This window comes from Erpetoichthys calabaricus, chromosome 12, assembly GCF_900747795.2.
Source record: "Erpetoichthys calabaricus chromosome 12, fErpCal1.3, whole genome shotgun sequence".
Classification (NCBI taxonomy): domain Eukaryota; kingdom Metazoa; phylum Chordata; class Cladistia; order Polypteriformes; family Polypteridae; genus Erpetoichthys; species Erpetoichthys calabaricus.
The window spans coordinates 111,348,292-111,373,711 of record NC_041405.2 but is presented as its reverse complement, the minus strand read 5'-3'; the positions used below and the strand labels follow the sequence as shown (position 1 = coordinate 111,373,711).

General features: G+C 38.7%; 1 protein-coding gene across 3 annotated transcripts in view; it reads left to right on the top strand.

Annotated features, from left to right (window-relative positions):
- Positions 1-25,420, top strand: part of frmpd3 (FERM and PDZ domain containing 3) — a 779,808-nt gene that overhangs the window by 321,228 nt on the left and 433,160 nt on the right. For all 3 annotated transcript variants that reach the window (XM_028816887.2, XM_051934418.1, XM_051934416.1), the window contains exon 3: positions 4,610-4,698. The gene's annotated coding sequence lies outside the window, so the exon portion shown is untranslated. The remainder of the gene's footprint in view (positions 1-4,609; positions 4,699-25,420) is intronic.

Below are 25,420 nucleotides of genomic sequence, written 5' to 3'. Positions count from 1 at the left end.
TTTTCATACAAAAAAGCAGCTCAAAGTGCTTTACATAATGAAGAAAAGAAAAATAAAAGACAAAATAAGAAATTAAAATAAGACAATATTAGTTAACATAGAAAAATAGTAAGGTCCGATGGCCAGGGGGGACAGAAAAAACAAACAAAAAACTCCAGACGGCTGGAGAAAAAAATAAAATCTGCAGGGGTTCCAGGCCACGAGACCGCCCAGTCCCCTCTGGGCATTCTACGTAACATAAATGAAATAGTCCTTTTTGTATTTAGGGTTCTCACGGAAGGACTTGATGCTGATGGTCATGCAGACTTCTGGCTTTTAATCCATCAATGTTGGAACATCACGGTGCTTTGAGTAGATGGTGGTGGCGCAAGCCACCATCAAAAGGACACCAGAAAAGGAAACAGAAGAGAGAGTAGGGGTTAGTACGGATTTTAGAGCCACCATGAATAGTTATTATAATGAATTGGATGTACAGAGTATCAGGATTAAATTACAGTGAAGTTATGAGAAGGCCATGTTAAAATAATGTGTTTTCAGTAGTTTTTTAAAGTGCTCCACTGTATTAGCCTGGTGAATTCCTATTGGCAGGCTATTCCAGATTTTAGGTGCATAACAGCAGAAGGCCGCCTCACCACTTCTTTTAAGTTTTGCTCTTGGAATTCTAAGGAGACATTCATTTGAGGATCTGAGGTTACAATTTGGAATATAAGATGTCAGACATTCCGATATATAAGATGGGGCGAGATTATTTAAGGCTTTGTAAACCATAAGCAGAATTTTAAAGTCAATCCTGAATGACACAGGTAACCAGTGTAGTGACATCAAAACTGGAGAAATGTGCTCGGATTTTCTTTTCCTGGTTAGGATTCTAGCAGCTGCATTCTGCACTAGTTGCAAACGATTTATGTCTTTTTTGGGTATTCCTGAGAGGATTACGTTACAGTAATCTAGTCTAGTGTACTTCTATTCAGGAGTGTTTGACATCAAGCAGCATTCTACTTTTGTTTTGAATCTCTCCTGCTGTATTTTCATTTTACAATGATCATGTGGTCATATTGTAATTGTGTTTGTTGTGGAAATTTCAGATCATAGTAACATATTTGTAATATTGTTATTCAATGCATATTCACACATTTAAAATAAAAAATAGTTTCGCTTTTTCATCAGCGAGCTACCCCTCAAGAGTGACTGACAGCTATTTCCACCAACTAACATGTTGTTTCATTTTGAATTGTCAGCCTTTTTTCATACAGTTAAGTTTGGTCATACGTTGCTGTAATAAGTATATATGTTTAATATGTGACTGTGCTCTGCACAAATATTTTATAAATCTACTTTTCTTTCAACTCACATGCACAGCTAATACAAAGACAGACTTAGCACAGGGGCTCATCATTAAGAACTGCTAGGCAAGCATTAGAAAACAAGACAGGGACAACTGCGAAATGGGCAACTTGCACTATATTTCGTCTGCCAGAGTCAGCATAAAATTGTATCCTCTTTGCCTTGTGTGTGTTACCGACCTCAGGCCTAGGGAAACCTGGGCCAGGTACAAGCCACTGTTGCTACAAGGTGTAACCACAGCGATATGTTGTAAAGCATAAAAGAAACAGACAGCAGTCCAGAGTCTCAGATCATACTTCTCTGTTCTCTCTTTTTTATTCTCCTTTTCCCAGAAATATATATATGCTTCAATTTCTGCATAGATCAACATGGTAATCAGTGAAAACAATGGTGCAAGCCAATTTCCTCTGTATAACAAATAGTGTAAACACATTTACTTTGAGTACTTGATTAGAAACCAATGTCCCCAGAACTCGTTAATTTTCCAAGGAAGCAGACAGTTCTGTATCACCATATTGTGTGTAGATGAGATACTAAATCAAAGCAGTCTGACTATTCAAAGCATGTGACTCTTTAGCAAGACAGGTAAATATTTATGTCCTGTAGATAGCTATCAGCAATAACCTGTAGCAGAATTTTCCAGAAATTCTGCCTTTTCTTTAAAACACTGGTTTATAGCCCATTACACTAAGCAACACACCGAAATGTCATTTTCTTTAGAATACTGAATTCTAGCCCATTACATTTGGAATTGAATTATTTACCTAAGTGCACATGAAGAAAGGGTATAAAGCCTTGAAACACTGCCCGGCACACCATTGAAGCCAATGGACGGATGAGAGATAATGTCATCCGATCCGGAAAATCCTTCCAACTCAGCGACAAAAACGGCAGACTGTATACATCGGGCCCCAACTCCCGAAGGTCTTGTCATGGCTTCCTTCATCTGTTATGCCACATAAACCGTCATTAAAGAAAGCTAAGTTATTTCTCCTATGTGATTTCTTACCGCCGTATCACTAAGGGAGGAGTATTGCCTTTTAATATCGGATATAGTTTCGGGTTATGTAACACGTCACAATTACAAAAGAACTTATTCCAACAAGGAAACTAACGTCTCCTGCTGGATACAGTTGCATGTGGCAAATCTCAACAAGCATGCACTTGTAAATTTCTTCAGCTTGCATTTCGAGGCCACCATATTTTGCAGACTATATCAAAGTGCTGTATCTACTCAGCCTAATAAAAAAAAGTAGTACATGAATAAAGACATTAAGGCTATGGGGGTGCTATCTTCACATTGATTTCTGGAAGCCTGAAGGATTTTGAGAGGTATTTTCTCATCTGCACTCAGTTGTAAATATGCATATAGTATCACAGGACCCCTGGGCATTGGAAAGGGGGCATGCTGTCTAATCTTGCATCTACAGAGCTTGGAATCTTAGGCATCTATAACCATAATAAAAACTTATCAGCATGCAAAAGAGGCTCAGCAGTTTACTTGATTGTATCTTTGTTGAAGAAAGTATGTATTTAAGGTGAAACGAAAAAATTCAAACTTGACTAGACATCTCATGTACCTGTGTTTATGGTCAATGTGACATGGTAGCAGGTTTCAGGTCCATACCTCTTCTGATTTTACACTATATTTGTCTTCTTTTATAACTGCACATAAATGTATTTACCGTAGATACTTGCGTATTAGTCGATCTCGCAGATAAGTCGAGTGTATTGTTTAAGCCGAAAATTACAAAATTTGTTATGACCCGCGTATAAGTCGAGGATAAAACTTGACAGCTATCAGAGATAGAGGGGGACAATCAGCTGTTAATGGCGACAAAACTCACTGTCACGTCACTGGAATTCCCTCTGTGCTTGGAGAAATGCTAGACTCGTTGACTCGGCAACTAATCCTTGCGTGTGCGTGAGTTGCGAAATGTAAACAAAGGCAAGATGGCGTTGATATGTCACAAGGGAGCGAAGCGAGTGCAGAAAAGAAAACACTCGGCAGACGATGTTTTGCACATTATCGCTGAGTCAGACTCTGATTTTTCAGAATTGGATTTTATTGACAGTGATCAGGAATCGAGCAAGAGAGTGAGAAGCCGGAATCAGCTGATCGGACACCAGCCGATGCCGCGCCAGCTGATCAGCTGCCAGCTGAGCGCATTCGCGCAGCCGATGCAGCTACGGCAAGGATCCGTGGGAGCCGAACTGGCTACCGGACTTCACAAGACAGCATGGCTTGCTGTTGGACACGACAGATCACCTGCTGCTGGACTACTTCAGGCTGCTCTCTCCTGATGCTGCTTTTCAGCTACTGTCAGACGAGACAAATGGGTAGGCAGAGAAATTTTTTGAATCACGGGCTGCGCTTGCATCGCATTGATAGCGTGCGTTGCCTTGGTTCTTTTGATTCTAAATCTGGTTGAACGAGGCAGCTAATGGTATGTTTGTTATCCAAAACCTGCAAAAGCTAATGCTCAAATTCAAGTATTTCATAGTTTAAAGAGTTATTTAATGAAATTAGAAAAAAACTAGCTAATTAGCAATAGTATTGCTGGCTTATAATTATTTCAAAGACCATGGGAAACGGCAGATGACCGGTGACTTAACACCGTGAAACGTTGAGTGTACAATGTCATTACCCAAATTCTATGGACAATTGTGTTGCCCCGCGGATAAGTCGATTCTGTTTTTTTGAATGAATTGTAAGGTATAAATTTTTCGACATATACGCGAGTATCTATGGTAGGTAATTATATGTGCTATGTACACACAGAGCAGAGGATGGTGGTGAGATGAACCAGTGAGTCAATGCAGAAGTGGCAGTATAGCAAATGAATGACTTGTGGAGGTAAAGCAGGAACTGTCCTCAGATGAGCTTTTGGTTTATCAGTCAGTTTACATTCTCATCCAGACCTATGGTCATTAACTCTGAAAATTGACCAAAAGAATAATGTCATAAGATCAAGCAATCGGAATTAGTTCCCTGTGCAGGTATTTGTAATGTATGCTTGTGTGTTTTTTATTCATGCTTATGCAGAGAAACAGATATTGGTGTTCACCAACATTAATGAGCAATGCTCAATAGTTGTATTGAACTGTCACAACAGTTTAATCTCTCTTATCATATTTTAAGAAGAGCAGGGTATTGTTATGACAAACTGAAATTGTGTCCAGATACAATTTTAAATATCTTGTATTGACAAGTAAATTTTTATTTTTGTATGCTTAATTTATTTCCCTTCTGCTTCACTTCCAGTTTTCTTGACCTGGGACAGCCCGGATGCCACCTGGTTTTCCCTGTTTCTACTTCAAACAGCTTTTATTTGCATCACTTTCAAGGCACAGGTAACATTGTTATTTCCTATATATATATATATATATATATATATATATATACAGGGTGAGTCAAAATTATGTTAGCATTTAAATGGTGGAAACAATTTATTCTCAAGGCATACTTCAAATGTGCAAGAAGTCTCAACCTGTTCGCCATCATGTTCAACACATGTACCATTTGTGGCATATAAATTGTCCACAAAAATTGTATATAACTATATACATAGCAGTACCATTTTGACTCCCCCTGTATATATGTAAAGAATTCTCTTGCATATGAGCTCAATACATGGATGTTATTTTTCGACAACATGGAAATACCAATTGGTCTCCAGTACTGCTATTGACTGCTAAGTCTGCATGTAACACACCACCAAATAGATTGTCAGTGAAGCCTTTCTGGTCTATGTAGATAAACAGGCCCTCTACTATGTCACTGTAAAAGAAGTTAATTAAAATGTAAATTTGTAGCTGACTGCCTTTGTTATTAAGAAGACGAAAAGAATAAAGAGAGAGAGAGAGAGAGGAATGGTGTAGGTCTAACAACTAGACATTTATTCTGTGTGGAGTTTTTGTTTTCTGTTCATCATTGCTCAAATTTATTTACTTTTGTACAATAGCTTGTTTTTCTGTTTAACTCTATGATTATACCTTCACCTACCCTATCTAGTTTATTGTCTAGCAGTGTGTGTTAGAAATCTTGCTAGGGAATAATAATAAGCTAGTGCAAAAGGAGTTCACTCGAGTCAGCTGTATAAAGTAACTTAAAATGATTCAAGAATTAAGAAAATATATTCATTGCCAGAAAGATGTACAGTATAAGAGCCTGACAGTGAAAATGTTCTTGGAAAATGTAAAGTGCCTGACTAAAATTAAGAACCCAGTGCTCTTCTTTACAATACAATACAATACAATACAATACAATACAATTTATTTTTGTATAGCCCAAAATCACACAAGAAGTGCCGCAATGGGCTTTAACAGGTCCTGCCTCTTGACAGCCCTCCAGCCTTGACTCTCTAAGAAGACAAGGAAAAACTCCCAAAAAAAAACCCTTGTAGGGAAAAAATGGAAGAAACCGTTGGAAAGACAGTTCAAAGAGAAACCCCTTTCCAGGTAGGTTGGGCGTGCAGTGAGTGTCAAAAAGAAGGGGGTCAATACAATACACAGAACAGAACAAATCCTCAATACAGTATAAAAATAAAATATTTACAAGTATGGAGCAGAATTTAACAGTAGATGGTATCCTATAATATGATTTGGATTTGTTTAGAGTCCTGGAGACCTCAGCCTTCAAGCTGCCTCCCCCATTTGGCCATTCCACAGCTGAAACAGAGCTGGGCCAGCCAATCCAATGAAAGGACCCCTCTACCCGATGATTCCTGCGATCCTCCATCAGGGATGACTTTACCTTAGGCAGGCAAAACAACTTGGCTGGTGGGCCGTGGCACCAAGTGCCACATTTGAGTACTGTACAGAGAAGAGAAAAAGAATAGGTGAGGGTTAGTAACAAATTATAACTATCATGTTACTTATGTTTTAGTGCTATCGACTAACAACAGAGATGGAGTCTGTACAGTTAATCAGCAGCTCTAGTCAGGAAATGCTAAACTGAAGTAGTGAGTCTTCAGCCGGGATTTAAAAGCTGAGACCGATGGGGCATCTCTTATAGTAGCAGGCAGACTATTCCACAGTTTAGGGGCCCTGTAACTAAAAGCTCGACCTCCCACTGTTATTTTATTAATCCTTGGAATCATAAGCAGACCGGCATCTTAATGTGCGCTCTGGTTTGTAAGTCATGATAAGTTCAGACAAGTAAGCCAGACCTTGGCCATTTAATGCTTTATACAGTATGTTAAAAGGAGGATTTTGAAAATCCAGTGTAAGGATTTAAGAACTGGAGTTATGTGTTCATATTTTCTTGTTCTTGTAGTAATTCATGTAGCCGCATTTTGGATTAACTGGAGGCTGTATAAAGATCAGTTTGAACATCCAGTGAACACCGCATTATAGTAGTCAATCCTACTAGAAATAAATGCATGAATTAATTTCTCAGAATCCTGTTTATTTAGAAAGCGCCTTAATTTCCCAACATTTTTAAGATGGAAGAAACATGATTTGGACAACTTTGCAATATGCGCTTTAAATGACATTCTAGAGTCAAAGATAACTCCTAGATTGCGGGTTGATTCAGTAAAATTAATGGTAATTCCAACTGAGTTAAATGATGACAAAATATTGTTGTGATCAGCGTCATTCCATCCAACAATTAACATCCCTGTTTTATCTGTGTTTAAAGACAAGTAGTTCTCATCCATCCACTCCTTTAATTCACTAACACAACTAATTAAAGACAACATCGGAGAAACTTCATTTGATTTAAATGAAAGGTATAACTGGGTGCCATCTGCATACGAGTGAAAATTAACATTATGTTTCCTAATGATAGATCCCAGTGGAAGCATGTTAAGTGAAAACAGTAAAGGTCCCAGTACTGAGCCCTGCGGGACACCATATTGAACTTCTGTGTATAATGATGGAGTACTGTCAGCACATTCCTGTACATATTGGAATCAATTTGATAAATAAGAACTAAACCAAGCGAGCACAGTGCCAGTGGGCCCAACATAATTTTCTAGCCTGTGCGGTAAAATAGAATGGTCAATGGTGTCAAATGCTGCACTTAAGTCTAACAACATAATGACAGTGGAGTTTCCTTTATCAGAGGATATCAGAATGTCGTTTACAACCCGTGTTAGTGCCGTTTCTGTACTATAACCAGGGTGGAAACCAGACAGGAATTTCTCAAATAAATTGTAATGTGTAAGTTGTGACAGAAGCTGATTGGTGACTACTTTTTCTAGTATTTTAGAGAAAAAGGGTAAATTTGAAATAGGCCTATAATTATTTAGTATGTGTGGGTCTAGGTCTGACTTTTTAAGTAATGGTTTAATGACTGACACTTTTAGTGCATCAGGTACTGTGCTATGCAATAATGAGTTATTGATAATGTAAAGAATAGGCGCTGCAAGAAAATCCATTGCACTTTTTACTAGTTTTGTTGGCACTGGATCTTGGGAACAAGTAGTGGGCTTCATTTTAGAAATTAAAGTTAAGACTTCCTGCTCAGTTACAGGATTAAAATGACTAAAGTGCTGAATGCAATGTGAGACAGGGTCTGCTAAGCTAGTATGTGGTTTGTACTGTGATGCTGAGATCTGGGATCTTATATTTTTAATTTTCTCATTGAAGAAGTTCATAAAGTCTGTACTGCTAATATCTGTTGGCATTTTGCACTGTAGATCTGAATTCCCATTTGTTAATTTAGCAATTGTTCTAAACAGTACCTGAGGATTTTTATTATTGCTATCTATTATTGTCTTTAGACGTTCCTCATGTAGATTTAGAGTAAAGTAATATTTTACCAAGTACCCAAAGCTTCCTTACCCATTCCAAAAACTGGATAAATCAATGCATCATATATGTAAATTTTTGTATGTCAGATTTTACAAACAAAGTTTCTAGAGTTGGATGACAGTAGTATATTACAATTTAAATAAAATCCAGCAAATCATTCTGAAATAACACAAAACAAAAGCTGTAAAAGTATTGTAAACCTAACTAGAGTCTGGTTCCAAAGGAATAAGGGTAGAAATTAGCCCATGTTTGATCTATTGATTCTTTAGCTTCAGCTCAGACAGCAAAATTTAGCTAGCAGCTGGTGTCTGCATGGTCATGAAAAAATATTTCAGAAGAGCTTTTAATGTATGCTAGCTAATGATGACAGCATCCATTAATATCATTGACTTGTAGTTTGCTTACATCTTAGTGAAGGCCTAGCCCAGGCTGCATAAACCCAGAATGTGCTTTAAGTTCCAAGCTGAAATTTATCAAGCATCTCAGAGTTACAGTACTTATAGGAGCTGCACTAAAAGTCTGACTAGGATAACAATATGCCCTACCTCAGGACATAGGAAGCCAAGGAGTAGGAGGCCACATCTGAAAATATATGTTGTCACAATTTTACGGCAACCTTTGCCACAAATTGCCACTCAAGATGTTTAGAAGTTTTCCAATACCAACTCTAATGTTTCACCATAAACATAATAATAGTAATAATAAAGTTCAAAATATTAGGAGAAGAAGAAGGAAAATATAGTAAGTTAGGATATTGCGCTAAGCTACATGAATTGTTCCCAGTCAATCATAACAACATCAAGAATAATACTGTAATGAGCACTAAGATGAAAAGACTAAGTCACACACACTGAATGAGAGTTTAGCCACTTTTATTTAACAATGAATGGTTCACAGACTTACTATCAGAATTATTACCTTCCCACAGTATGACTACGGGAAATGCCAGTAAAGAAACAGTTACTGAATGGGTTAGATCAAGTCAGGCTGGGGAGCATGTACTGTTACAGTTACCGCACTCACCACACAACGAAACCCCCAGGCAGACACAAGATCCTGTCCCCACCCCATCTATCTGCCGCAGCCAAGTGTTACGTGGGTGTCCCCCTTGGCTGGTCCAGCCACTCAGGTCCTTAACAATGAGGATCTTGGAAGCTGAATCACCCTCAGGGAATTGCTCTATATGGCCATATTGCCATAACTGACGTTCTCTTACAATGCTTCATTTGGGACTTTGTCAGCAAATGCTCATTTGACACAAAGTCAAACCAGCAGTACCCAAGGATTCTCCAAAAAGACAGAGTACTGAAGGAGTCCAGTCTTCTTCTCAAGACAGGAAGCACCAGGACTCTAAAGACTTGGACCTTCGTCCTTTTGCATAGATATCAAGAGTGCCACACACCCCTTTCCAGCGACCTCATGACCCCCCATACTCTCCCAATCTGTCTACTGAATTCATAGGAAGAGTCAACAGAAACATGAATGTTGCTGCTCTCTCAGTAGGTAGACACACTGCTGATGGCTGTGCCCAAGAAGTCATTAAAGGCCTGGATCTTGGTTTCGCAATAAGTTGTGTTTCCAATCTTTTTCTAGAGCTGTGTGCTATGTCCCTCTCTGTAATCACCCCTTATCTTCTGCAAGGCCATATTAGTCGAATGCTCTGGGAATGTCTACCTGCCTTCTTGATCCTTCCCAGGCTTGTAAAGTATAATGTGAATGTTCCAGGGGTTTTTGAAATGCAGACCTCAACATACCTGTGACATTTTGCTGCCAATCACCTGTCCTGCTCTGCCTATCTTCAGAGTTATATGCTGGCTACTACAGTATAGTTTGCATCCATGACTGTGTGTTAATACTGCGATACTGCTTGCCATTTACATGTGCATATTCATCTATACTTGGATCAGTAATCTTACTTTAATACTAACTCACATGGAGTGGTTGGAAAATGTATAAATATGTGTATTACCTCACATGTTGTAAGGATGTTCAAGGTTTGGTGCAAAATTTGAGAAATGGTTGTTTGTGATATAACCAAATCATTGGTATTACAAAGCTGCATTTTCCCTGGGATGAAAAAAGTAATGATACCAACACTTTCATTTTGGCTTCTCCTTGTAGATCGATCAATCATGTAATGTATAAGATGTGATACAAACATTATTCCATCTCTATCAGTTCAATGTCTTTTTACGAGTTGTCCACCGTCTCCAAAACATTCAGCCCTTCCCAGGATGTGCATGTTGATCTCTGTCTGTACGGCATCTTCTGGCACCAAACTCTCCTAAACTCTGGTGCAGATTCCTAAATTAGAAAAAAATGTTAAAATGCTGTTACTCCTATTCCTTAGAGTAGACTAAATATGCATCATTCTGAGATTTTTAAACGAGTTAGGCCCATTTTCCTACTCTGAGATGTTTGATAAATATGGGCACTGCACTACAAATATATTTCTTTTTCAGTATTCAAGATAACCTTTTTCCATCAGAGCATATGTTTTTGTGGAAGAACAACATTCTAATGTGTAAAACAATTGTGTGTGTATTCATTTTAATGAGGAATATCAAACTGATTTTAAACCTGTCCTAAAAGTAGGTTGAATAGCATTAATTTATTAGAATCCTATCAAACCATTATAATGACATAAGAGTAAACCCAAATTTGTTTTTAAATTTGAGTTTGATAAAAATATTGAAGGAGTTTAGGTCTACTGTTAAAGTCCTTGTCTGTTGTGGATGGCTATGTCTGTCAGTGCAGAACTGGTTTAAACATTCTGAAAAGGGAAAAAGTAAAACATAAGCAGATGCTTTGTTAATTCACACATATCGTGAAATTTAAAATGTCAAACTGTACTGAATGCAATCCAGCCACAGGGGATGCACAAACCAGAGTGTTTCTTCATGCCGGTCCCAAGCCCAGATAAATGGGGAGGGTTACGTCATGAAGGGTATCTGGTGTAAAATTTTGCCAAATCAATATGCGGACAACAATACAAATTTCCATACTGGATCGGTCGAGCCCCGGGTTAACAACGACTGCCACCAGTACTGTTAACAGAGTGCTGGCGGAAATTGAGCTACTGTTGGCCGAAGGAGAAGAAGAAGGGGGAGATGTGTCTGGAGGCAGGAGAAGAAGAGGAAGGTAAAGAGAGTGGAACTGAGGGTAGGAATTTTGAATGTTGGCAGTATGACTGATAAGGGGAGAGAGTTAGCCGATATGATGGAGAGAAGGAAGGTTGATATATTGTGCATGCAAGAGACTAAATGGAAGGGGAGTAAGGCCAGGTGGATCTGAGGTGGATTCAAATTGTTCAATCATGGTGTGGATAGGAGGAGAAATGGAGTAGGAGTTATTCTGAAGGAACAGTATGTCAAGAGTGTTCTAGAGGTGAAAAGAGTGTCAGACAGAGTAATGATTATGAAGCTGGAAATTGGAGGTGTGATGATGAATGTTGTTAGTGCATATGCCCTGCAAGTTGGGTGTGCAATGGATGAGAAAGAAGATTTTTGGAGTGAGTTGGATGAAGTGATGAACAGTGTACCCAAAGGACAGAAAGTGGTAATTGGAGTGGATTTCAATGGACATGCTGGTGAAGGGAACAGAGGAGATGAGGAGGTGATGGGTAGGTATGGTGTCAAGGAGAGGAATGAAGAAGGTCAGAGGATAGTGGATTTTGCCAAAAGGATGGACATGGCTGTGGTGAATACATATTTTAAGAAGAGGGTGGAACATAGGGTGACGTACAAGAGTGGAGGAAGATGCACACAGGTAGATTACATCCTATGCAGAAGAGTCGATCTGAAGTAGTTTGAAGACTGCAAAGTGGTGGCAGGGGAAAGTGTAGTTAGGCAGCATAGGATGGTGGACTGTAGGATGACGTTGGAGATCAAGAAGAGGAAGAGAGTTAGGGCAGAGCCAAGGATCAAATGGTGGAAGTTGAAAAAAGAAGACTGCAAGGTTGAGTTTAGGGAGAAGGTGAGACAGGCACTGGGTGGTATTGAAGAATTACCAGACAGTTGGGAAACTACAGCAGATGTAGTAAGGGTGACAGCAAGAAGGGTGCTTTGCGTAACATCTGGACAGAGGAAGGAGGAAAAGGAAACCTGGTGTTGGAATGGGAAAGTACAGGAGAGTATACAGAGAAAGAGGATGGCAAAGAAGAAGTGGGATAGTCAGAGAGATGCAGAAAGTAGACAAGAGTACAAGGAGATAAGGTGCAAGGTGAAGAGAAAGGTGGCGAAGGCTAAGGAGGGAGAAAAGAACCTGTACTGATTGGCTAAACAGAGGGACCGAGCTGGGAAAGATGTGCAGCAGGTTAGGGTGATAAAGGATAAAGATGGAAACTTACTCATAAGCGAGGAGGGTGTGTTGAGCAGATGGAAAGAGTACTTATGAATGAAGAGAACAAGAGAGAGAATAGGTTGGATGATGTAGAGATAGTGAATCAGGAAGTGCAACGGATTAGCAAGGAGGAAGTAAGGACAGCTATGAAGAGGATAAAGAATGGAAAAGCCATTGGTCCAGATGACATACCCGTGGAAGCATGGAGGTGTTTAGGAGAGATGGCAGTTGAGTTTTTAACCAGATTGTTTAATGGAATCTTGGAAAGTGAGAGGATGACTGAGGAGTGGAGAAGAAGTGTACTGGTGCTGATATTTATGAATAAGGGGGATGTACAGGACTGTAGTAACTACAGGGGGATAAAATTGATGAGCCACAACATGAAGTTATGGGAAAGAGTAGTGGAAACTAGGTTAAGAAGTGAGGTGATGATTAGTGATCAGCAGTATGGTTTCATGCCAAGAAAGAGCACCACAGATGCGATGTTTGCTCTGAGGGTGTTGATGGAGAAGTATAGAGAAGGCCAGAAGGAGTTGCATTGCGTCTTTGTGGACCTGGAGAAAGCATATGACAGGGTGCCTCGAGAGGAGTTGTGGTATTATATGAAGAAGTCAGGAGTGGCAGAGAAGTATGTAAGAGTTGTACAGGATATGTACGAGGGAAGTGTGACTGTGGTGAGGTCTGTGGTAGGAGTGACGGATGCAATAAAGGTGGAGGTGGGATTACATCAGGGATCAGCTCTGAGCCCTTTCTTATTTGCAATGGTGATGGACTGGTTAACATACGAGATTAGACAGGAGTCCCCGTGGACTATGATGTTTGCTGATGACATTGTGATCTGTAGCGATAGTAGGGAGCAGGTTGAGGAGACACTGGAGAGGTGGAGATATGCTCTAGAGAGGAGAGGAGTGAAGGTCAATAGGAACAAGACAGAATACATGTGTGTAAATGAGAGGGAGGTCAGTGGAATGATAAAGATGCAAGGAGTAGAGATGGCGAAGGTAGATGAGTTTAAATACTTGGGATCAACAATGCAGAGTAAATGGGATTGTGGATGAGAGCTGAAAAAGAGAGTGCAGGCAGGGTGGAATGGGTTGAGAAGAGTGTCAGGAGTAATTTGTGACAGTAGGATATCAGCAAGAGTGAAAGGGAAGGTGTACAGGACGGTAGTGAGACCAGCTATGTTATATGGGTTGGAGACGGTGGCACTGACGAGAATGCAGGAGACAGAGCTTGAGGTGGCAGAGTTAAAAATGCTAAGATTTGCATTGGGTGTGATGAGGATGGACAGGATTAAAAATGAGTACCTTAGAGGGTCAGCTCAGGTTGGACGGTTGGGAGACAAAGTCAGAGAGACGAGATTGCGTTGGCTTAGACATGTGCAGAGGAGAGATGCTGAGTATATTGGAAGAAGGATGCTAAGGATAGAGCTGCCAGGAAAGAGAAAGAGGAAGGCCTAAGAGAAGGTTTATGGATGTGATGAGAGAGAGGACATGCAGGTGATGGGTGTAACAGAGCAAGATGCAGAGAACAGAAAAATATGGAAGAAGATGATTCGCTGTGGCAACCCATAATGGGAGCAGCTGAAAGAAGAAGTAAGACTGTACTGAATGCAACTCATTCCTGTTGGGAATTGAAGTAAGCGATTTGTCCAGATTTACAAAAGCGCCATAAGTGCTACAATGATCGCAATTACCCAGCTCTTTTAGCCACTGCCTGAGATCACTTCAGAACTGCAGTTTATCAGCAGAAACCAAGCAAATGAATACATTTCTTTACTGTGAATGGTGTAATTACTAATGTATCATCCATCTTCCAAACCCGCTAATCCAGTGAAAGGTTACGAGGCACTTGGAATCTTTTCCAGCAAGCACTGGGCGCAGGGAATGAACAATCCCCAGACAGGATGCCAGCCCATCATATGTATTATTATATAAGCAACAGACTTTGCATTGAGTGATAACTGACTCATTTTTTCTAAGCGTTCTTTCTTATGTCTCCATATGTTAAGCTGTCCTATTGCTAGTAGCTCTTAACAAATTAGGAGCTGTTAACAAATACTCTAAATAGTTTTAAATACTCCATAATTAAAGGGGTGTCTCAGCTTTTTAATCATAAAACACAAAATAACCATATGTTTTGGATAATTTTCAACAAATTTTATTATGAGATCCATATTTTGTTATATGTGCAATTAATAGGAAAATCATACTCTCACACTTGTAGAAGCAGCATCTTTGGCAGCCATGAAGTTGCCCAGAAATGTGGTTGCATAAACAGTTCTAAAATCCACGTATGGTTTGGCAGGCTGTGTTGTTGGGCGTTTCCTTCACTGCTTTTCTAAGTCAGTTTGGATAAAATCATCTGCTAAGCAATTAAATGTAAATGTAAATTGTTGGGTTGCATTTTATATTTACAAATAAATTTAGTCAATGTTTGAAAAAAAGATGTCTGCCTAACACAGTGATGAGCTAGTTACACCGAAATAGCCAAACATGGGAAATAAGGTCTTGAGCTGGCTGTTTACGAGCTACTTAGAATTTTAATTTTTCTTGGTATGGATAAACAGATTTACAATACCAAGCCTCTAAGGATGACAAGTTGAGTTGGATGCCATTGTTTCAGGTTTGAGAGGAGAACACTTGCATTGGAGTGCATTCTTTATCCATGGTGTTTTGATGCCTTTCTCTTCTTGCTGTTAACACCTTTGTCTTTTCCTCTGTGACTACATACGAAAAGGTGTTACTCTTTCTGGTACTTGAGTTTAGGCATTGAAACTGCCATTTTGAAGTAAGGTTTGTTCAAAGTCTTAATAGAGTGGACTCAGGTACTGGCAAAGAGCTTAGGCTTGAAGGAGAATGACTAAAAGGAAGAAAATTTAAAAAGGAAAAATTTTGACTTGACATCACAGTCGCAGAGAGGCATTATGGAGGAGTATTGTTGAGCTTCAACTGTGTCCAGAGTGTGTCCCATAACTGAGCTTGCCCTTTTAATTAGCTTGTTAATTTGGCGGGCCTCTCTTGAAGTGATGTTTCCAGCCTAGCATGCCACCGTTTAGAAAATCACACTAGTTTTTATTTTGGTCGTTATTTTCTCCTAGCAAATTTTGACACAGTTGAAATGTTAATACTGGGTTTGGTTACAATGTCTGTTTTTCACTTACACTGATGAGTGAACATAACTTTAATCTTAGTGTTTTTGTACTCACTACTGAAGTGCAAGTGACTATTACATAAACAGCAATCACGAGTCCTGTTGCATCCTGTCACCACACCACATACAGTTCTCTTTATGGTAGGCTGCATGAAGAGCATGATTCATTTTGTCTACACAGCATTATTTATTGAACAGTGATGATAAAGGTAGTAGCACAAGTAGTGATGTGATATTAACCAAAACAATTTCTGTTACAGGGCAGATAAGCTTGTTGACATTAATCAATGTGTCACATTACACAGTGTGACATCAGGCTAAGTTCATCTTGTATATTTGCTAAGGAAGGTCCTTCTGCGAGATTTTGACATGAAACATTGTGACATTAAGCAGGTTTTCCTATGATGTCTATAACATATCCCTGATTCCAACAGTGAATTTATAACACGAACCTCACATCACTCATGGTGGATTTACAAAGCAACAACCTCTGCTTGAATCCACTTGCAATGTTTTATAACTGAGAAATAAGCATATTCCATATATAAAATGAAAAGACAATGTTTCCATTGAAACTCCTAGAGAGGTGTTGATTGCTTGGTATGCTGCATTGCTCAGTGAGTAAAAGGGAACGGGTAAGAAGACAAACATGGCACATGTGGTCATTGGAAGAACTGCGGGTTCAAACAAGAGGAAATATTGGGGCACCAACCCTGTTTAATAAATACGAGTCCAACAAAAATGCATTCGACGGCACTAATTAAACAAGCAAAAGTAGTGTCCTGTCAGGGGACATTTCACTCAGCTTAAGTCATGGCAGGAAGAAACTCTGTCTTATGGTGCAGTCTCGTATTGAATGACAGCTCCTTCTGGGAACTGTGGGATATGTAGTGGGAAACCGGAAGGGTGTAGTCAGTCTCTGGATGTCTTCTCGGAAATGTGGAAGGAGAAACAGAAGGTAAGGTTAGCACCAATGAATCCTCTTGACCTGGGGTAGAAGTATATAGATCACAAGAGCCTAAAGGATTATCCACAGATGTACATGCGTGCCAAATGCTAACTGATTATAGGTTATGACTGTTGTAATGCGGTGAATTCTATAATGCAGAAGACTGTGTGTGTCTTATTTTTTTAATTCATGTTTCTGCTATCCTTCTAAATATTTCACCTTCACATACAGTAGATCCAACTTTGGTCTCATACACAGTATTAAAATAAGGTCCTGCGTGACCTTTATTGCTCCTGTAGAAATAAACAGTTTCAAGCCACATCATTCACACAGTCCCTATTAACCAATTACAGTGTGTTGAGAGATTAATCTACTGACGTCTTACTAGCATGGCCTTACAAAGTAGCTATTAAAATGTGGGGCCAGGATATTTTTAAAACAATGGGTGTACTGTAACTGATCTATGAAGCCAGTTTTCCACCAAGTGCAGGCTCATATTTTCAGTTCAGAGGCACTATAAATGAAAGAAACAAAACTTTTTATCTGTGACAGAATGTGTAATGAGTGGCTGAGCTAATGGAGAATCTCCAGACAGTAAAAGAATGTACAGCTTAAGGGCAGGGTCCATCATGGCCATAGAGGGAAAAAGGAAGCATGCAAACTCCTTACAATTGCAAAATGATAGACTTTGCCAGGTCTCGTATGTCCTATATGATGCATGGCCTACCTTATAGAAAAAAAATAATAAGGCCATCGAAGACTCTAGGTGAACAGATGAGAGAGCAAAGACAGAGTTACCCATTTAAGTAGTGATACAGTGACAGGACAGTTTTGGTACTGTGGCCACATTAAGGGAATAATTGCACAGGGCTCCAGGGATACCAGGGGCTGCAAGAGCAACTACAGCCTTTTGTCTCTTTGCAAAAGTTGACTTACCCTGACAATAGAAGTACTGAAATACACAAGTCTGGCCTCAAGTACTAGCCTGTAGTCTCGCTGAGCTTGCAGTTAGGACTTGAGTCAAGGGCAAGGGTTTGACTCAGTAGGGAGAAATAGAGAGAGAGAGAAGATATGATATGGAAGTATGTCTGTTACTTTGATGATATATCTACCTGGCAAACTGAGATCAATACCATTTTAATTAGATCATCAGATGATTATGTTTATTTGTTACTTTGTGTTCTTCCTCTGCTTTATCCTCCATAATATTTTTATTTTATATGACCATGGCCTGATTGGCATTGTTGTGTTCTTGATATGTCCTTGTTTTTTTCCCCATTTATTTCATATCTTTAATAACTTCTAAAATTGCCCAGAAAAAAGAGAGACATAGATGTAAAGCCAGAGATAATTGCTCCCTCAGATTTCTTCTGTTTGGAGTTTGAATGTTCTGTTTGCGTTTAGACATGACAGGGGAATGCTGATGTAGAGAGGGTAATTGAGAAGAATGGATGCTGAAAGTATTGTCAAAAAATGAATGTGGAAAGTGACAAGACAGTTGATAAGGAATCAAAGTAAAATGCTAGAAAAGCAGTAATGGAAGCATAAGAAGCCAAAAGTTGGGAATTTGCAAGTAAGCTAAAGAACGAAGAAGGAAATGTTTAGTTTTTCAGGGTTGTGAAGCAGAGGGCTAAATAAAGTTGGGATATGGTAGGTATGAATTGCTTGAAACAATACTGAAGTAAAAATTGTGATAGTAATGGGTTTAAGAACTCCTGGAAGAAGTACATGAAGAAATTGTTAAATGAAGAGAACAAATGGGATAGGGATGTTGTGAGAAAGCAGATCTAGCTGGATGTTTTCAAAAAAGAAGTGCTGAAGAAGTTGAATATAAGTAAGGCAGTGAGTCTAACTAGAGTGGTGTAAGAAACTTCGAAAGCAGTGGAGGTCCTAAACATATGGGTCACTTTACTATAAACATTGGGGCAAAAAACTCGTAGGCTATAGCATAACTAATAATTAATTTTGCCTGCATTCAATAGTTAGCCATTAACAACACGTATTGCCTGTGTTAAGATTTACCAACTGGAGATGACAATATTGCTTTTATGTAAATAAAGCACTTAGACTTTGAGGATCCTGATCTTCATGATCTTCAATACGAAATAGAGCATAAATTTTGAATATTTGTTGAAAGGTATTTCTTTTCATGCTATTTGGAATAGCAATAAGTTCAATGTATAGTCTTTGCTTGATGTAAATTCTTTGCTTGTAGGACAGAAGACGCAGACACAGCAAAATAAAATTAAAGAATTACTGCATGACTGTAGCACTAAGCTTTGAATGCATTGCTAAACACGGATTTAATCCAAAATCAAAATGAAAAAATCTTCCAAATGGGCTTACATTAAATTAGCATTAAGACTTGGCCTCTATAAATTAGTTAATAATACTCTTCATGTTCATGTTTGCTTGCTAAAAAGTTCTCTATAATTAGTTATGCATTTGAAAAACTGATTTTGCACATGAAGTAAATGGTGATATTGCATTACCTGCATACGCTGATATGGACACAGTAAATAGGAATCATAGGTTAATGTTTAAAGATGATTATTATATTTTGACTGCATCAAATTTTGTGAATATATTGGATTACTCTGTTTATTTCAGAAACCTAAATTATATGTATATGTTTATGGTTTATTGGGGTTCTTTGGTAAGATTATTTTACTTCTGCATTCTCTGTAGACTGCATATTAGGCTGACATGTCAAGTATAGATCTACCGTTATAAGTGGTTTGTAGCAACATATAGAATAATATGGTATTTACTTATCACCTCTGTTTTACCAGTGAGACTTCTCTCTAAACATTGCCTCAAGATTTGGTGGAACAATTGACCCAGTGTCCACCAAAGATGTTGCCCATGGTCCTGGAGTTGAATTGTTTATAGACCTGTGTATCATGATTCTGTGTGAAGAAAAGACTCTTAAAGAATGAAAAAATGTGCTTATTCCACTCTAAAAGAGAAATGGTGATCCACTAGAGTGTAGGTCATACCAAGCAATCGAGGTTTTGTAGCAGATAATGAATAATTGAAAGAGTGCTAGAGAAAAGAATCAGGGATCATGCAAAAGTTGGCAAAGTACAGTTTGATGATAAGGTAAGCACTAATAAAGTTAGGTGTGTATGAATGGTTAGTGTCTTTGGTCAATTCAATGTATGAGAAAGTACAACTAGTGGTTAAGATAGCAGATAGGGTTAATGAAAGTTTTGAAGTGAAGGTGGAACTACTTTAGGGATTCAATCTATGTCTATTGCTTTCTATGATAGAGATGGAGGTGGTAACCAGAGAAATACATGAAGAATTTCCATGAAAGCTTTTGCATGCTGATGGTCTTGTGTTGATGCCAAAATATGAAACAGAACTGAAGAAGATGCTGAAATGGAAAGCTAGCTTTGAAACAAAACCCCTCCAGTTAATTGCAGGAAAGACCAAAGTGGCTGTAGAGTGTGTGTGTATGATAAAGGTGTTAGAAGAAACTCAATCTAATCAATGCGTGGCTTGTCAGAAGTGGATATAATGTGTAATGGGTCTGTCTCTGGTCAGAAAATACAGCCATTGTTTGAAGAAAATTTGAGAATGTTGATGTACAGCGGTAAATGTTAATGTAGATTTCAGCAGTGGAGTTGTTTTAGAAAGGAACTTCTGCTACTTATGCGATGTGTTGACTGCACACATCACAAGAGGTGCAGTCAATATGGTGATAGCAAGGTTCATGGAAGGAATTGCACAAACCACCCCTCATTCTGTCTGCTAAAGGTGTTAAAAGGAAAAGTTTAAGAAAACTACGTGAGGAGTAGTATGCTGTATGGGAGTGAAACATGACCTATAAAAGTGGAACATGAAGCAAAGCTGGAAAGAATGTAAATGAGAATGATTAGGTGGTTGACACCCTGCCCAGGATTGGTTCCTGCCTTGTGCCCTGTGTTGGCTGGGATTGGCTCCAGCAGATCCCCGTGACCCTGTGTTTGGATTCAGCGGGTTGGAAAATGGATGGATGGATGGATGGTTAGGTGGATGTGTGAAGAGTCACATTCTGAGAGGAAAGTAAATGCTAAGTTAAGAGAAAGGAGTGGTGTGGAGATGATAGGTGTTGTATTGAGCAAAAGTGGAGTAAGGTAGTTTGGACACGTGGAGTGAAAGGCAGAGGATGATTGGGTGAAAAGGTGCATGAATACTCAGTTGGGGGAAGATGATGTGAAAAATGTTTCTCACCCCAGATGATTGTTAGAAGCATGGAGAGTGAAAAAAAAAAAGATATGAGAGGCAACTGGCCAAGATGGGTAAACCCAGAGAGTAGTCATTTAACTAGTAATAATGATGCTGATCTACCTGTGTTCATGTTTTTCTTATAGAAATACCAAAACTATAATATGCCCCAGTGTCAGTTGAGGGAGTTTATTTGAATAAACCCTGTGATCAGAGCAGGCTCTAACTTTTTTGCTGCCTAGGCAAAAGTGAAAATGTCACGCACAAACCATTAAGTCTTGACAATTTCTGTATACACTATTCCAGATCATAGAGCAGTTTCCCCTCTGGTATTTTGTGGGAGTCGCAGAAAGATGTCATATTGAAGAATATGGTTGTAGGGGCTGGGAGTCCTCATTGACGATATACAGTACATGTTATATCAAATAGTAGTGGTGGGTACCCCTTGGAGATTAATTCAAATTGCATGAATGGCATGGGGGCGGTGATGGAAGGGAAAATTAGAGGCTGGGCACCAAAGCCTTCTCCTCCTGAAGCCAACAGTTACATCTAATTTACTTAACAAAATGCCTCCCCCCGAAAACTTTGACACTCAAGACAACTGCCTAGTTTGCTTATATGGTGGAGCCGTCCCTACCTATAATGGACTGGTACTCCATCTCTTGCTAATTTTTTCCTTCTACATATCAATACTAGGATAAGTTTTTATTTGCCAAGACCCGATACTGAAAAACACAACTAAGGAAATGGAAGGACACGCTTAACAGTTGAGGTATTGAGGCGTTTTGATGTATAATAACTAGGCTGCTGCTGGATTTAAAAGAAAATAAATAAACAAAAATAGAAAATAAATCCTTACCAGAATTTATTATAACACTAGAGTTAAGTATCACCTCTAACAAATAACAATCATTTTCCTTTGGGTTTAGATTTAATCTTCTTTAGTTCAACAAGAGCATGGTGTTAAGAAAAGCAAATTAAATCAAGGCCATATTCTAATCTCAAGGAAATAACATACCGAACATCAAAATGTACTTTTCTTAATTATTTTTGCTTTCTTCCTAATGATTAGGAAGCCATTTTTTGGGAACTGTTTACAAACTATTTTTTATTAATGATTTTAAATTGCCTGCCATTTGCAATCTCCTTGTACGTATTTTTATTCACGAATACGTTTGTGCTTAAGGAACTCAATGAGCTCACATATAAATACAATGCAACACAACTTAACCTAACATTTCCAAAGTAGTTTAATCTGATTCAGGTCCATAGGGGGCTGGATCCTATCACTGCCACACTGAGTAAAAGGCCGTTAACAGCCTTTGTCAGGGTAACAGTCCATCCACTTACACACACACACGCACACACACACTAATGGTAATTTGGAATTGCATTACACTGCAAGTAAAGAGGAGTAGCAGCACCAGGTGGGGGACTTGAAATAATTTTGGGTCGTATTCAGTAGTGAAAACGGATGTGATAAAGAGTATAAACTAAAAATTGGTAGAGCAAATGTTAAGTAGAGCATTGTGAAAAAGTGGAGGGCATTTGATGTGGTTTGGGCATGTACTGAAAATCCCCAGGTTGCATCCTAGCATCTATGGCCCAGAAGGTGAAAATCCATGGGCAGGCCTGTGACGCACTGTAAGGATTATATCTGTTGAATAGACCAAGCGTGCTTGGGAATTTCTCAGATATGAGTGAAAATTATTCCTTAGGACAGGGTGGCCTGGCCTGTGCTCGGTGAAAGGACATTAAGTGAGATGGCTTTCCAAAGTATATAAATATGTAAAGCAACAATATATCCATCAATTTTCTGAACCTGCTTTTTCTATTCCAGGTCCAGCACTATCAACCAGTAGCTTCAAGCTAGCTCATTAGGAAAACAGTTATAGTTATTTGTTTAACTCAGAGGATGTGAATGCAATAAAGAAATAAGGTATTCTACTGAGGGATCAAATTCATGAGATAACAAGAAAAAACAGGAGCTCTCAGGTTTGTTAATCATTGCCTGTAGAAATGAAACCTATTTAGTAAAACAATTCCAACATTTGCACTTTAAACAAAAATAAATTCCAACAAGCTTCTTCCCCTAAGGGCAGATCACCAAGACCAGCTTCATCTAATTCATGTGTATACATTTTTGAAATTAAATGAATTAGATTTCTGCTACGTTCTGTCTAACACTTTTTGTCATTAGGCATAAGTTAGGAATCATTCCTGTATGGCAGGACTATTATAAATTCAGCTGGACCAGATTTTCAAATCAAGAGATTTAGCTGGGCCAGACATTTTCAGTCGCCAGTAAGCAGCAGGTAATGGCAAATTTTAAACCAACACAAATTACTGTATTTAAAAACAAGTCATGTTTATTCATTGTTTCCCTTTTAAATTTGATCACATCTGACACAGGCACATCAAAAAGTACATTAAAAAACAATTAAAAAGCTGCTACTGAACAGAATCTAAGGTAGTAGCAATACTATTATTCCAATTTTGAAATAAAAAAATAAATATTTTGGTCATGTCTGACCAAGGCACATCTCAAAGTGCATAAAAACAAAATAGTGTACAGTATTAGCAATAACATTTATTTCTCTTTTGAAATAAAACAAAAATGTTACTCATATCTGATCCATGAACATCATAAAGTGTGTGCATCAATGCTATCAAAGCTATCAGTGCACAAACTCGTAACAAGTGAAAAGAGCAACAAACACACATGGATGCAACGTCTACTGAACGCTGAGGGAACAGAGGCTTGTTTTAAATCACCACATGCGTGATTAGGTATGGCTTTGTTACACGTCCCGCATTATGTTGATATTGTGACGTGTCTCGCTACTGCCATGGTCTTGGGGGAAGGCACTTTGTGAGGGCTCAGGGAACTTCCTTAGAGAAAGTGGAGTGACAGGATCAGGGTGAGAGGGGAGGGAATGGTAAAAGAGCAGGTAAGCAGAAGGCTACCTTTTTTTTTGTTTTCGAGGTGTCCCAATGATCCAGACAAGGAGCTGTAATAATATAAATAATAATATAATACTTATTTACATTTATATAGCACTTCTCTACCTCTATCAAGGCTGCTGTCTTGAACGTGAGATCAGTGTCTAATAAAACTTTTATTCTGCAAGACTTTATTACCTCAAATAATCTGTATTTCTTCTTCATCATTGAGACTTGGATTTTAAATGGTGACTCTTCTTGTTTTACTGACTTGACTCCACCAAGCTATTCATTTTTAAACTCTCCTTGCCTGACTCGTTGTGGGGGGGGGGCATTGCCACTATTTTTAAATGTATGTTCTTGTGTCAGAGCCTTATAAGGGGTCCGTTTAGCAGCTTTGAACTTCAACTTTTCGAAGTGTGCAGCTCCCCTTCTCTGCTGTTTGCCGTGGTTTATAGACCTCCTGTAATTAATGATACTTTCATCTCTGAATTCTCTGATCTCTTGTCTGATATCACCCTCTCTCATGACAAACTATTGTTGGTGATTTCAACATTCACGTTTGTTGTCAATCGAAACCTTTGGTCAATGATTTTTTATCACTATTGAACTCATTTGATTTTATACAGCATATTAATACGCCAACCCACTCTCTCGGTCACACCCTTGATCTCACTCTTACTCGTGATATTTCAGTGAATAATATTGATTTATGTGATATTTCTTTTACTGATCACTTTTCTATAATGATGGATCTGAATATTACTGTTGATGTCTTGACTAATAGCTGTCCCCCACGCTGCTCGCGCTTTTTAAATTCTTCTATTGTATCTGATTTTAAAACCATTTTCTGTAGTCTTTATGTGCATGACCAAAATAATGGTATCGATGATTCTGTCATAAAATTTAATTCTTCCTGTAAAACGGTTTTAGACTCAATTGCTCCACCCAAGATACGCAGTAATAAAGGTAGACCTGCTCCCTGGCTAAATGAAAATACACAATCACTGCGCCGCGCCTGTTGAACTGCTGAATGGCATTGGAAAAAAGATGGACTGATTGTCTCTAAACAGATTTTTAGGACTTCTCTTTTCAATTTCCAGGCTGAAGTTAAGATAACGAAACAAAACTTCTTTGCCGATTTAGTATCCCGTCACTCAAAGAATCCTACGGTCTTATTTAATTCAATTAATGTGGCCATTCACCCTTACTCTGCGATGGGATTAAATAACATTGTTCATTCATGTGACCAGTTTCTATCATTCTTTGTCAGCAAAATCGATACTATCCGCCATGGCATTGTTCAAACGGGCTATGAACTTTCTACTGTTAATCATGACATTGTCTTAGAATCCTTTGATCTAGTCTCACTTTCACAGCTAAAAAGAATTATTGACACTGTTAAACCAGCCCCCATTCCTCTGGATATTGTACCACCTCATCTCTTAGTGGAAGCCTTTGATGTGTTGGGCCCACCCTTACTATCCATTATCAATGATTCTATTAGTTTGGGAGTTGTGCCCTCATTTTTTAAACATGCTGCAGTCCATCCCTGTCTAAAAAAGGCAGAATTAGATCCTGGAGTTTTAGCCAATTTTCGTCCAATTTCCAAACTGCCATTTCTGGCTAAAATTCTAGAAAGAATTATTTATAATCAATTGGTTGATCACCTTAACTCCAATAATTTATTTGAGATCTACCAATCTGTTTTTAGGC